The 11,328-nt window shown below is 37.6% G+C and overlaps 1 pseudogene; it reads right to left on the bottom strand.

The window, feature by feature from the left end:
- Positions 1–2,399: 2,399 nt before the first annotated feature.
- LOC145046006 (putative plastid-lipid-associated protein 3, chloroplastic) lies at positions 2,400–7,365 on the bottom strand (annotated as a pseudogene).
- Positions 7,366–11,328: the final 3,963 nt, after the last annotated feature.

Here is an 11,328-nt window from a genome sequence, read left to right as displayed (position 1 = left end):
CTTTAAGTATGGTAGATACTTGTACATTACTTTCAAATTTGATAACACTTCACACACATTTAGGAAAATATAGCATTTTCCTGGGTAATAGTAGTAGTACGGAACCAGAAACGTGCAACAATTTAAATAACTAAACTTTACAATTCACAAGAACAATCATGTTTTCAGTGTACATCTTTTACATTACATTTTGGATTTGGTAACCAACTTTTAAGAAAATATGGGATTTTCTTGGTGTGAAACTTTTTTAGAAAACAGAAAGGAACTTGTACAATTTCAGAAAACAAAACCGCTTATGAACTCACCAGCTTTATGCTGATTTTCAAACTGCTTGTATTCTCAGGTCCATTTTAGACAGGTACTCAGCGATCCTTTTTGGAGAAGACGGAGCGTACAGAAGATTCGTCTCTACTTTTGTCTATATATATATATATATATATATATATATATATATATATATATATACACACACACACATATGTATCATTACTTGTAACACTTACTTTTGAACAGATGTAAATTCTAATATGTAATGTAATGGTTATTTACTTGCTTACTATGTACATTGGATTTGATATTCAACGTGGAGTCCGCCCCGGAAATGTTTCCGCCTTCGGTTTTCGGGGTGTGACAATAATGATCTTATGTAATCTTCGTATATTAGGCAGTTATACATATATGTATGGAATAGATATCAAATCCTTAATCTTGGTGATATGGATTAGATCTTTACTTACAATAGGTATACACCCGATAATTAGTGCGATATTTTCTATGTAATTGTATATAATCAACATTAGCGTGAAACCCTAATGTAAGTCTCGGTGGCTTTCTTTGTAACCTTCGTTCTCTTGGTGAAAGACATCTTTATGATTACTCGTGTTCTTTATTTTCATGTCCAGTCTTAATTTAGTTAGTTTGTTCTTTGTTAATTATACTTGAATTGTATCCAATCGATACAACCCTTCAATTGGTATCAGAGCAGGTTTTTGATAAAGTCAAGTTATCATGTCGACCTCCTATAATCCAAAATCATTTTCTCTCAACAAGATTCCTCCTTTCGATGAGCACAATTTCACCATGTGGAAAAATAAGTATGTGGTTGTTCTTGAACCATGGACTATGAATTCTTATGATTTTTTAGAAGGTTTCCACTACAAGAAAAACAGCCTTTTATGACGTGTAATGAATGTTGTAAAACGCTCGGACAATGCACAAATGTGTAAGGAAGGCCAAGTCATAACGAGCGACGACACGCTTTTGTGCGTCGTCTATTTATGATGCACATTTACAACACGCATTTACGACACACATTTACGATGCGCAGTTACAAAACATAATGCGTATCAAGGAAGGCGTTGTCATAAAGAAAGACGACATGCATTTGTGAGTCGTAATCTTATGACGCGCGTTTAGGACACGCATTGCGTATCATTACAGCTCTGTCGTAAATAAAGATGACACACATTTGCGTGTCAAAAACTTCAGCAACCATTTACGATATGCACATACGACGTGCCTTTACGATATTGATTCACGCATAATACAAAAATGTATAAAAAGATATATACTAAAGCAATCAATTTCATCCAATAACATCATGTTAAAAAATTGTAATACATTCGTATTAAGGGGATCTAATTGTACATTGTTATTAATAGGTTTTCCCTAACTATATAACCTAAAAATCCTCCATATCATTGGTTTGCCACCTGGTGTATTGGGCTGCTGTCCACCAGGCTTGATGGCAGGTAATGACTTGAGCATTAGCTGAAACAAAATAGCTTTTGTTAATCACACAATCAAGTTTAGCTACAAAAAAAAATCAAGTATGATATATTGTCACAAAGATACTTTTTTCTCATAAGTAGAATGTTGTGACATGAACAAATGAAAATCCTACATTCATGGATTTCAAAATATATAACTGTTTTCGGTTGCAATAGCCTTTCCTCAGTTGCTCTAAAGGTGTGACACACTTTAGTAAGATCAAAAGCTTACACCACCTGAAAATGACAATGAGGAACCAATTTCCTGAAAAGTAACATCTACAAGTCATGAAAATGAAAATAAATATAAATATAAAAGATCGAAACACAAAAACTAGTTATCCTGAAAGACCAGATGCACAATATTGTTTTCTCTTTATTCTTGATAGTACATATATTCCAAACGGCTATATAAGGATCTGAATAATTATAAGAAACAAATTAACAATGAACGTACCTGAAGTTTGTTAACAATAACCTACATTACGTCTTTAGATGCTTTCTTACAATCCTGGAATGAGGAGTCCCCATATGCCTGGTGAAAGTTCAACATACAGAGCAAAAAGATAAGTGAATTGTATGGGTTCATAAGCATCTGATCTGGCAAAACACAAAAGACAGAAAAGTTGATCAAAGAACAAAGAGGCCACCATCACATCTGGAAATCCTTAAATCCTTGTCCAAGTTTATTTGGGACACACGGGTAGCAAGTCCGGCAGTTAGAACTTTTTAGGGGCACTTAGGGGATGTTAATTCAGTGAAAATTTTCCCAGATGGAAAACTGGATTAGATGATGGAACGTGTAGAACTTTTGACATCAGAATTGGACACCAGCTTCAAGTCTACACTCACCCACAACACGATAATAACAACAACATCCCTGATGTCACTTCCATTGCATTCTTCATATCAGGTTTTCTGCTCTTTGCTAGCAACTCTAATGGTGATTGCTTCGTATGGGATACTCTTTTGGCTAAGGTAAATACATATAAATGCAAGATGGTGGGTGTGAAATCTGAATGACTGTTTTACTTAAAAGTTACATTTGAAATTGAATGAGGGCGGGTGGTTTTAAATCTGAACTCTCCAGAACTCACATGAGGCTCCTCTCAGCTGTTTGGATTTGTCCGCTGATGGGAGTGCCTTGTGTACAGGAAGTTGGGATACCAGTCTCAAGGTTAGCCCCAAATCCCAGCCATCACAAATTTGTTTGGAATTTCATGGGTTAAAAGCCAGGATTTTGTTCTTTCACCTGGGATTTGAATCTTAAGAGGAGCTTGACCTGAAATGGTACCTGCTAAACTTGCCATAGCCTCTGGCAAAGGGTTTGATTCATTAGATTTCATTGAATTTTGTGGGACAATTTTTTTGTATATGCTATTTGTATCTACCATATCACTTTAAATCTATAAAATACCAAAAGTAATGTTTTACATTTTTCAAAAAACTTCGATAACAAACTAGTTTTTAATTTCACAAACAAGCTTAGTCATCTAACTTGTAAACTGGTTGAATGGATCAATGTATCAATAATCGTTTGCAACAAGAAATCAAGATCCCAAACTTGCTTAATTCGATAGATTAATTTTTTCCATTCACCAAAAATAGGGTTTTAATTATGGTGACAGGTGGTTTCTAGCAACGGTTTGGGGATAATCCCACATCAAAAACGATGTTGGTGAATAATATAAGTATCAAACATAAGGTTCAGAGATTACTGTACAGCTGAAAAATTTATATTTTGGCCAAAAATCTCAACACTTTCCGGAAGGCTTACATTTGACTTTATCTTTGGAGACTGAAAACTCCCTTCCTTAAATTGTACCTGAAAAGATCATGAAATATTTATTATAGATTTAACTTAATTTTCAACATAGGGTAAATAGGTCATTTTCATGATATTGATATAAATTGGTAGATTTTCAAAGTAGAATGTTGAAATAGGAAGAATTAGAAGTCAAAGTAGGGTGCTAAGCTATAATAAAAAAATGAATGGAAGTCTATACATTTGTATTGTAAAAAAAGGGGGTACCTGGATTCTTGAGGGAATTTGACTTCAAAGTTTGCAGATGCAGTGAAGGTGAAAGTAGCAAAAGGGGTGGAGAATGTGATGGAATTATTAATGGTAAGGGTGGTGGTAGAGATTTGTTGACAAATCTTATCAACCTTCAATAATGGAGTTGTGAAGTGGTAATAGCTCAGAAAATGCAGTGTACCTGTTAATTGTTATGTTACCACACGAACAGAACAGAACACAACGAGGGTAGAATGGGAAAATTAAGAAATTATGAGGAAAATGGTTGGAGAAAGAAGTAAACATGCTTACTAAAATAAATGATTAGTAATTAAGTGAAGCAAGTGAAGTAAGAAGAAATAGGTAAATGGGGAAGAAACTTGAAATTACTCTTAGAATTCTTACAATGAGAGAATTCTAAAGGCTTTAAGTAGTATAAAGAAAAGGGGGGGGGGGGGGGGCTATAGAACAATTACAGTTTTCTTATAGTGCGCTTAGGTTATTTATAATTATAATGGCAAGACTTGATGGATGTGGGGTAGATTTAACTTAATTTTCAACAAAGGGTATATAGGTCATTTAACTTGACCTTTAAAGACTCAAGATTCTTGTAACTTAAGATAGGGTCAGGAGAAAGACACAACTAACGTACAAGTTCAACCTTGACTCTTTAATTAAACAATTTTACTCCTCTAAGTGGCTACATGGAGAAATCTAGATTTCTAACTCTAGAATAAGGGTAATGTGGAACCTTCAGTGTAAGTCTTGAATAGCATAGTGATATGTATATACACTTGATTCCCTTAGAGAGAAACAATTTACCTCTAATATGAAATGGGCTCAATTAAATTGTAAATATAACCCAGATTTTGATACAACATTAAGAGATAAAAGAAGAGAGAAAATATCTAAGGGATACAATTTCAACATGAGATGAGAGGGCGTACAAGATTGTTCATGTATTGATCAGTATCGAAGGAGGTGGTGTTGATAGTGTCGAGAGTGGCAAATCTTGATATGGTGTTGATGGGAGCAGAAGTATGAGAAGCTCGATAGCAAATCTCGAGTTCACTTTACCTTATCATCATCTATCACCATTTTTCTCTTTCTCTCTAGTCCCTCTTAACCTCTTAGGGTTTGTAAACCAAAAACATACCATAATCATACTTAGGGCTTGTAAAGTTGAGCAATCATTGTAGTCTTCAATGAGGTGAGGTGAGCCTAAGGTCACTGGTGGAAAGAGATGAGCCAAGGTCGTTGGTGAAAAAGATGACATGAGGTCGCCGATAGGAGGTGGGGTGAGGGAGCGAATATTACAGAGAGCACTCCTTGAAAAAGCCCTAGATAATGGTCCCTGCAATGGCGGGGTTTTCAACTTTTCTATTTTTTTTTTTTTGGGAATTCCTTTTCCCGCTGCTACTAAAGATGAAGCTACTAGATGAAGATGCGCGTTTCTTTAAAAAAAAAATATAAAGCGACATGATTTCACGATACGCTTTTTAAGATAGGTGACGTCCGCCTTTTTTTAAACTAATTTTAGGGCACGCGAAAATGCACGTCCTAAATCTTCACATTTTGGAAGAACTGACATTATTTTTAGGGCACACACTTTTGCATATCATAAAACAGCGTGTATCATGGTCTACGTGTCATTAAAGGATATTTTTCTAGTAGTGTCCTCATGTTCATATACATCAACCTATGGTTAACAACGCTCCTGTTGGTCCCTTGAAGCAAAAGCAAGAGACTAGTTATGAAGATGATGACAAGAGACTTTTTAGCCTTGATGTGAAAGCTAGAGCAACTATAGGAAACTTTCTTCCATATCACATGTATCATCTAGTACATAATTGTAATTTAGCTCAAGAGATAATGTAGACACTGACGATGGCTTAAGAAGGCACTATAGAAGTTCAAGATACAACCACCAACAACCTTATCGGAGATATGGGCATTTTTTCGCTCAATAAGGTGAATCTCTAACTCAAACCATTAGCAAGTTTAATTGTTTGGTGAATGATATGCACAGGTTGTGAGTCGTCAAGAACTCTTCTCATTAAGTTTTAAAATTCTCGGATTGCCTTGGAAAAGGATGGGAACATCATGTTGATGTTATTAAAATCAATGAGAAGATCAATCTCATGGATCTCAACTCCTTGTTTGGAAATCTATGAAATTACGAAGAGACCAAAGCTCTTTGTACATAAATCATGAAGGAATCAAGCACAGAAAAATCTATAGCTTTGGTTTCTTGGAAGGAAACAATGTATTTGATCAGTGACTTAGATGAATCTTATCAGGGTGAAGTGAGTAGTGAAGAAATTACAGATGAGCATATTTCTAGCACTACACTTATTGTTCAAGCTGGAAAAATGTTTTTTATGTCAGGGCCTAAAAAGCATTCTTATCTCCATTAATCAACTTTATGATGTTTGTTACAAAGTTCTCTTTGATTGCAATAAAGGAAAGGTTTTTTACTTTGAGAACAAAATTTTGCTCAATGCACTCAGGGACAATAACACTTATTTGATTTGATTTTACTTGTGTTAGACAATGTTACTTTATGACTTCAACGTTATGCTTGGCTACCTTATATTTTGGCTTTGTAAACATAATCTGCTAAAATTTAGTTCACTATAACTTGTCTGTTTCAAAAATTGTTGTGAAATTTTATTTTACCAAAGGAGAATACATTGTACATTATACTACTAACATTGTCAACATGTGTTCTTCTCTCTCACCCTCTAAATACTCAAGATCTTCTGTCTTCATAATAACATTGATCTTAACCGATTTGGATCAACCTATCATTGCTTCTGTGCAGCGTCAACAGCTCTCTGATGCTCACGCTGAATGATATGAAGCATTCTGTCGATGAGACTAGGTAGGACAGAACTGTGCCAACATATGTTCTTTTGGGCACATATCTCTTCCTTCTTGAACAACCTATCTATGTTTCAACATATGTAAACTTTGTTAGATTAATGTAAATATTTTTTATACTTTGTGTTTGTTATTTATTTTATTTGGTCATTTTTTTGTAATCTTGAACCATTTGAATCGAATATACGGCAGAACATGGATGTACTCCATTCAAGATGAACATCATAATCATATAGTAATCTTGCAATCAATAATTTTTTATTAAAAAAATTATTTAGAAATAGGGGTGGCACCAATAGGGGCGACATGCATCAATAGGGGCGACAAAAATAGGGACGACAGCCACATTATTGATGACTGTTGAGCAACAGCCACACGGTAATAGGAAATAGAAAAATGTCGCCCCTATTGGGTCGAAACCAAACCCATGCGCAAGCCCAAACCCTTCCAAAGGGTCTCTAGGTCTCCGCGGACAATTAGGCAGGCTTAGTATTCAAAGCCATAACGAAGATGATGTCTGAGGAGGAGTTTTTGTGTGGATCGAGAAGCGTGCATGCGGATGAAAGAGGGACTAGAAATACAAGAATACCATGATTTGGAGAGTGATCTAAACCGGAGGAGGGATTTGGGTGGCAGTCTTGTGAAGATTGCAATTATCAAGTCTTCGCATAGATAATCTGACATTGTGTAATCCTGCATTTTTCCAAGGAGATGAAACTTCAGTACTAATAGCATGCAATCATAACCATCTGTGTTTCTATTTAAAGATTTTTCAACAGGATCATGTTTCAGTGAAATCGTAAATTTTCTTAAATAAAATCAAACTGACTTATGTTCTCGTCGTAATATCATTTACATCATCCATAGAATGGAAAAAGTAATTGGTTGTGAATGAAAGCCTTGACAGGTAAATATCGGGCTCTTATATATTTATGAGTTGCTTATTTAGTTGAATATCCTCTGCATACAAATATTCAATAGAAAAAAAAAATATATCGCTGTTATCAACTAAAATATCTAATATACTTTCGAAAAGGTAATTAGGTATATTATATGAATCTTAGCCATCATCACATCAATTAAAAAGGCAACAAAATAAAAACTTGTAGGGGAATCGACGATTAAAATCACACACCAGAGAAAGGTAGGAGAGGAAGAGTACACTGATGATGAGGATGCTGCGGAAATCTTGTTGTGATAGCACCAAAAGATTGACGATCGGCCGAGTCGTTCTGGGGCTTAATTAGGTTTCATTTGGGCCCAACGTTCCCCATGTTTCTTCCACGTTTTTTTTTTTTGTGAATAATAAAATTCGTTTTGTCATAGCATTTTAATGTACTTACTCACCCCTCAGTTTTGAAGATTTTATTCCTTTTAAGATCAAGATTTTACTCACCACCCTCATTTCGGTTTTGCTCCACATCTCTCCTTCACTTTCCTAATTCCTAAACCATGGAAATAATCACCTTTATTCCTTTAGTTTCTATATTTTAAGTAAATTTATATAAAAATTATAAATTTAATTTAATAATAGGAAAAATAATAAAGAAAAATCTATTGAAAAATCATTTTGTTTAGGATTTATAATCGATTTAGTTCTTATTTTTTTTTAATCAACTAAATGCAAAAAACCTGAAAATGTATTCATTTTGACTCTTTTAGCTGCTAAACAAGTCATTCAATTTTCATAAGTTATACTTTTAGCCTAGATTTTAATTTTTATTACAAATTTGATCCAAAATTTATATTTTAACCCATATTTCAATATTTATTATAAATTTGGTCCAAAGGTTACACTTTTGTCCTAGATTTCAAAATTTTGTTACACTTTTAGCCCATATATATATATATATATATATATATATATATATATATATATATATATATATATATATATATATATATATATATATATATATATATATACATACATATATTGTGACGACCCGTTTTCGGTATGATGATTCTATAGTATTTATTTAGAAGTTTGCAAGAGGGACTCGGCGAGTTCATGGCCTGACAAGCCGATTAGGGTCGGGATTTCGAGCACGTGTTAGCTGGCGACTCGGCATCTGTATCCGAGTGGGGCTCGAAGCCAAGCGGGGCCTGGAGCGGCGGGGCCGTTGTAGCGGGCGAGGCCCGAGGTAGGGAGTGAGGCCCAGGATAGCGGGCGCGGCCCAGTATGTGCAGTATGTGGTTATGCATGGTATGTGGTAGGGTGGGAAACTCACTAAGCTTCATGCTTACGGTTTTCAGTTTCGGTTTCCGGTACCTCCGGTAGTGGATGATGGAGCTCGGGATGATTGCATGGCACACACCATAGCTTAGACAGCCTGGGAATGTTTACTCTGATAACGAATATGTATTTTGGAAACTAACACTTTGTTTATGTTTGAAAACGATGAATTTGCTTAACGTAATGTTTTATCAAATGAAATTTTTAGTCTTAAATTTTGGGATGTTACAAGTTGGTATTAGAGCCTTGGTTTGAGGGATTCGGACATGCTCTCGAGTGTGTCTGAACTCAAACTGAGAGATTGGTATAGAAGTTTTCAAAATGAAAAGACAGTTTTGTAAAAAGAGAGTTTTGGGAAAGAAAACAGTTTTAGAAAGGCAAAAATAATTCAGAAAGAAAAGAACTTTGAAAAGAGAAAAAGGGTGTGGTGCATGCAATCAACCGAGCTCAAGTAAGTACCCCAAAATACCCATACAAGTTTATGTTATGATTATCAGTTGATAGAACAGTAAGCTAGATTAGGACTAAGGATCTAGGAATGATGCCTTATGTGCCTATTATATGTGTTTTAGCTGCATGATAGTGCTGATTAGACAGTAGTAGGATAGCATGTTTAGGTTATGCCTGAGTTTATGAGTTGTGTTGCATGTTAGTTCAGATTCTTGTTGTTTGGATATGATTGCTTGAGTATGTTGTGGTTAGATTTTCCCCTTGTCCGAATGCTGCTTGCTTTGTGCATTGTGGGATTTTGAGTGATGGGAGTTAGCCATTAGGTGGATACGTCACGTCACATGTGATCAGGGTTAAATAATCTCAGAGTGTTGGATTTGGCCCTATTACGCAGCTCTTGTTTGAGTCCAACCGTTGTAGGGATGAGTCTTTTACTTGAAGGATTATCTGAGCCTCATCACATGTGATGGTATCCAGGTGATGGCTAATTGGCATCACAAGGAGACCTTCAGTAGTTGAGGGTTGTTTGAGTTGAGTCAGAGGTTTCCCTAAGGTAAGCCTAGGATGAGATAGTGCTGGGAGTGATAGTAGTGGATAAGGGACCTGGTGGAGTCAAAGCAATTCCTGAGGAAAGTACGGATAGATGTGGAAGGTAGTATGGGCCCGTACTACTGAAAGCAAAGGATATGTACTTGATTCAGGAAGGGCCAAGACAAGACCGGGAACCTAGTTAGGGGTGTGTTTGGTCTCGCAGCAGTGAGGAGTTTTCTGATAGTGGTTGTGTTATATGTTTCAGCATGGTGACGTTGCGAGAGAGACCAGCGGGCGGATCAGGCACCGGAGAGGGATTGGGCTCGGGTTCAGGGGCCGGGCAGCTCGAGGAGCGGATGAGAGAGTTGATATCAGCTGAGTTTACGCGCAGTATTCTAGCTCAGACTCCTGTGATCTTTGGCACGGTCAAGGAAGGTATACTGGAGATCTTGGATGAGAGGCTGGGAGCCTTCCGTACCGAGATAATGGCTTTGTTGGGAGCGCGTACCTTGACATTTCGAGAGTTCAGGGCCTGCGGGGCGCCAGATTATCATGGGGCTAGGGACCCCATTGCTAGCAGCAGATGGTTGGCTGATGTTGCCAACGCTTTTCGTACGAGCAAGTGTCCCGAGGGGGACAAGGTTAGACTCGCCTCCTGTCTTCTGAAGGACAGAGCGAGGGACTGGTGGGAGGAGATTGGTCATGCTCTGGGGGATGATGCCGCATTGGACGCGATGACTTGGAGTGATTTCTCGGCCAGGTTCAGGGTGGAGTTTTCACCAATTATTGAGGTGCAGCAGTTGGCACAGGAGTTTCAGGATTTGACGCAGACCACTAAGACTGTGGCGGAGATCACCGCCAAGTTTAGGGAGAGGGCTCTTCTTGTACCGCAGTATGTCGCGGATGAGGAGATGAAGAATGCCCGGTACCATGAGATGTTGAGGGATGACATCAGGGAGTTTGTGAGCAGGTCCAGCTGTAAGACGCTGGAAGATATGATTTCTCGGGCTAGAGAAAGGGAAATTGATTTGGAGCAAATCCGGAAGAGGAAGCCGGATGAGGTTCAGGTAGCTGCGGGTTCGGGCAAAAGGCCCAAGGGATCGGATTCGAGATCGAGGGATCATCAGGACCGCAGTCGATGCGGAAAGTGTGGCAGGGCGCACGGGGGCGCATGCAGGAGTGGTAGCGGTGGTGAGTCTGGCTATTTCAAGTGCGGTCGGACTGGTCATTTCAGCAGGGATTGTACTGTTACCACCGCGCAGGGATCAGACTTGATATGTTTTCACTGCAACCAGCGGGGCCACAAGAAGGCCCAGTGTCCCATTTTGTTTTCAGCAGGACGGGTGATGGCACCCGCCCCTGCAACTTTGAGGATCACGGATGGCCGTCAGGGCTGGGTAGAGGCACCTGCGGCGGGGAGCAGGTCTTTTCAGATGACGACCTCG

Source organism: Lactuca saligna, chromosome 5 (assembly GCF_052625555.1).
Source record: "Lactuca saligna cultivar CGN05327 chromosome 5, ASM5262555v1, whole genome shotgun sequence".
Classification (NCBI taxonomy): domain Eukaryota; kingdom Viridiplantae; phylum Streptophyta; class Magnoliopsida; order Asterales; family Asteraceae; genus Lactuca; species Lactuca saligna.
This window is presented reverse-complemented; position numbering and strand designations above follow the sequence as displayed.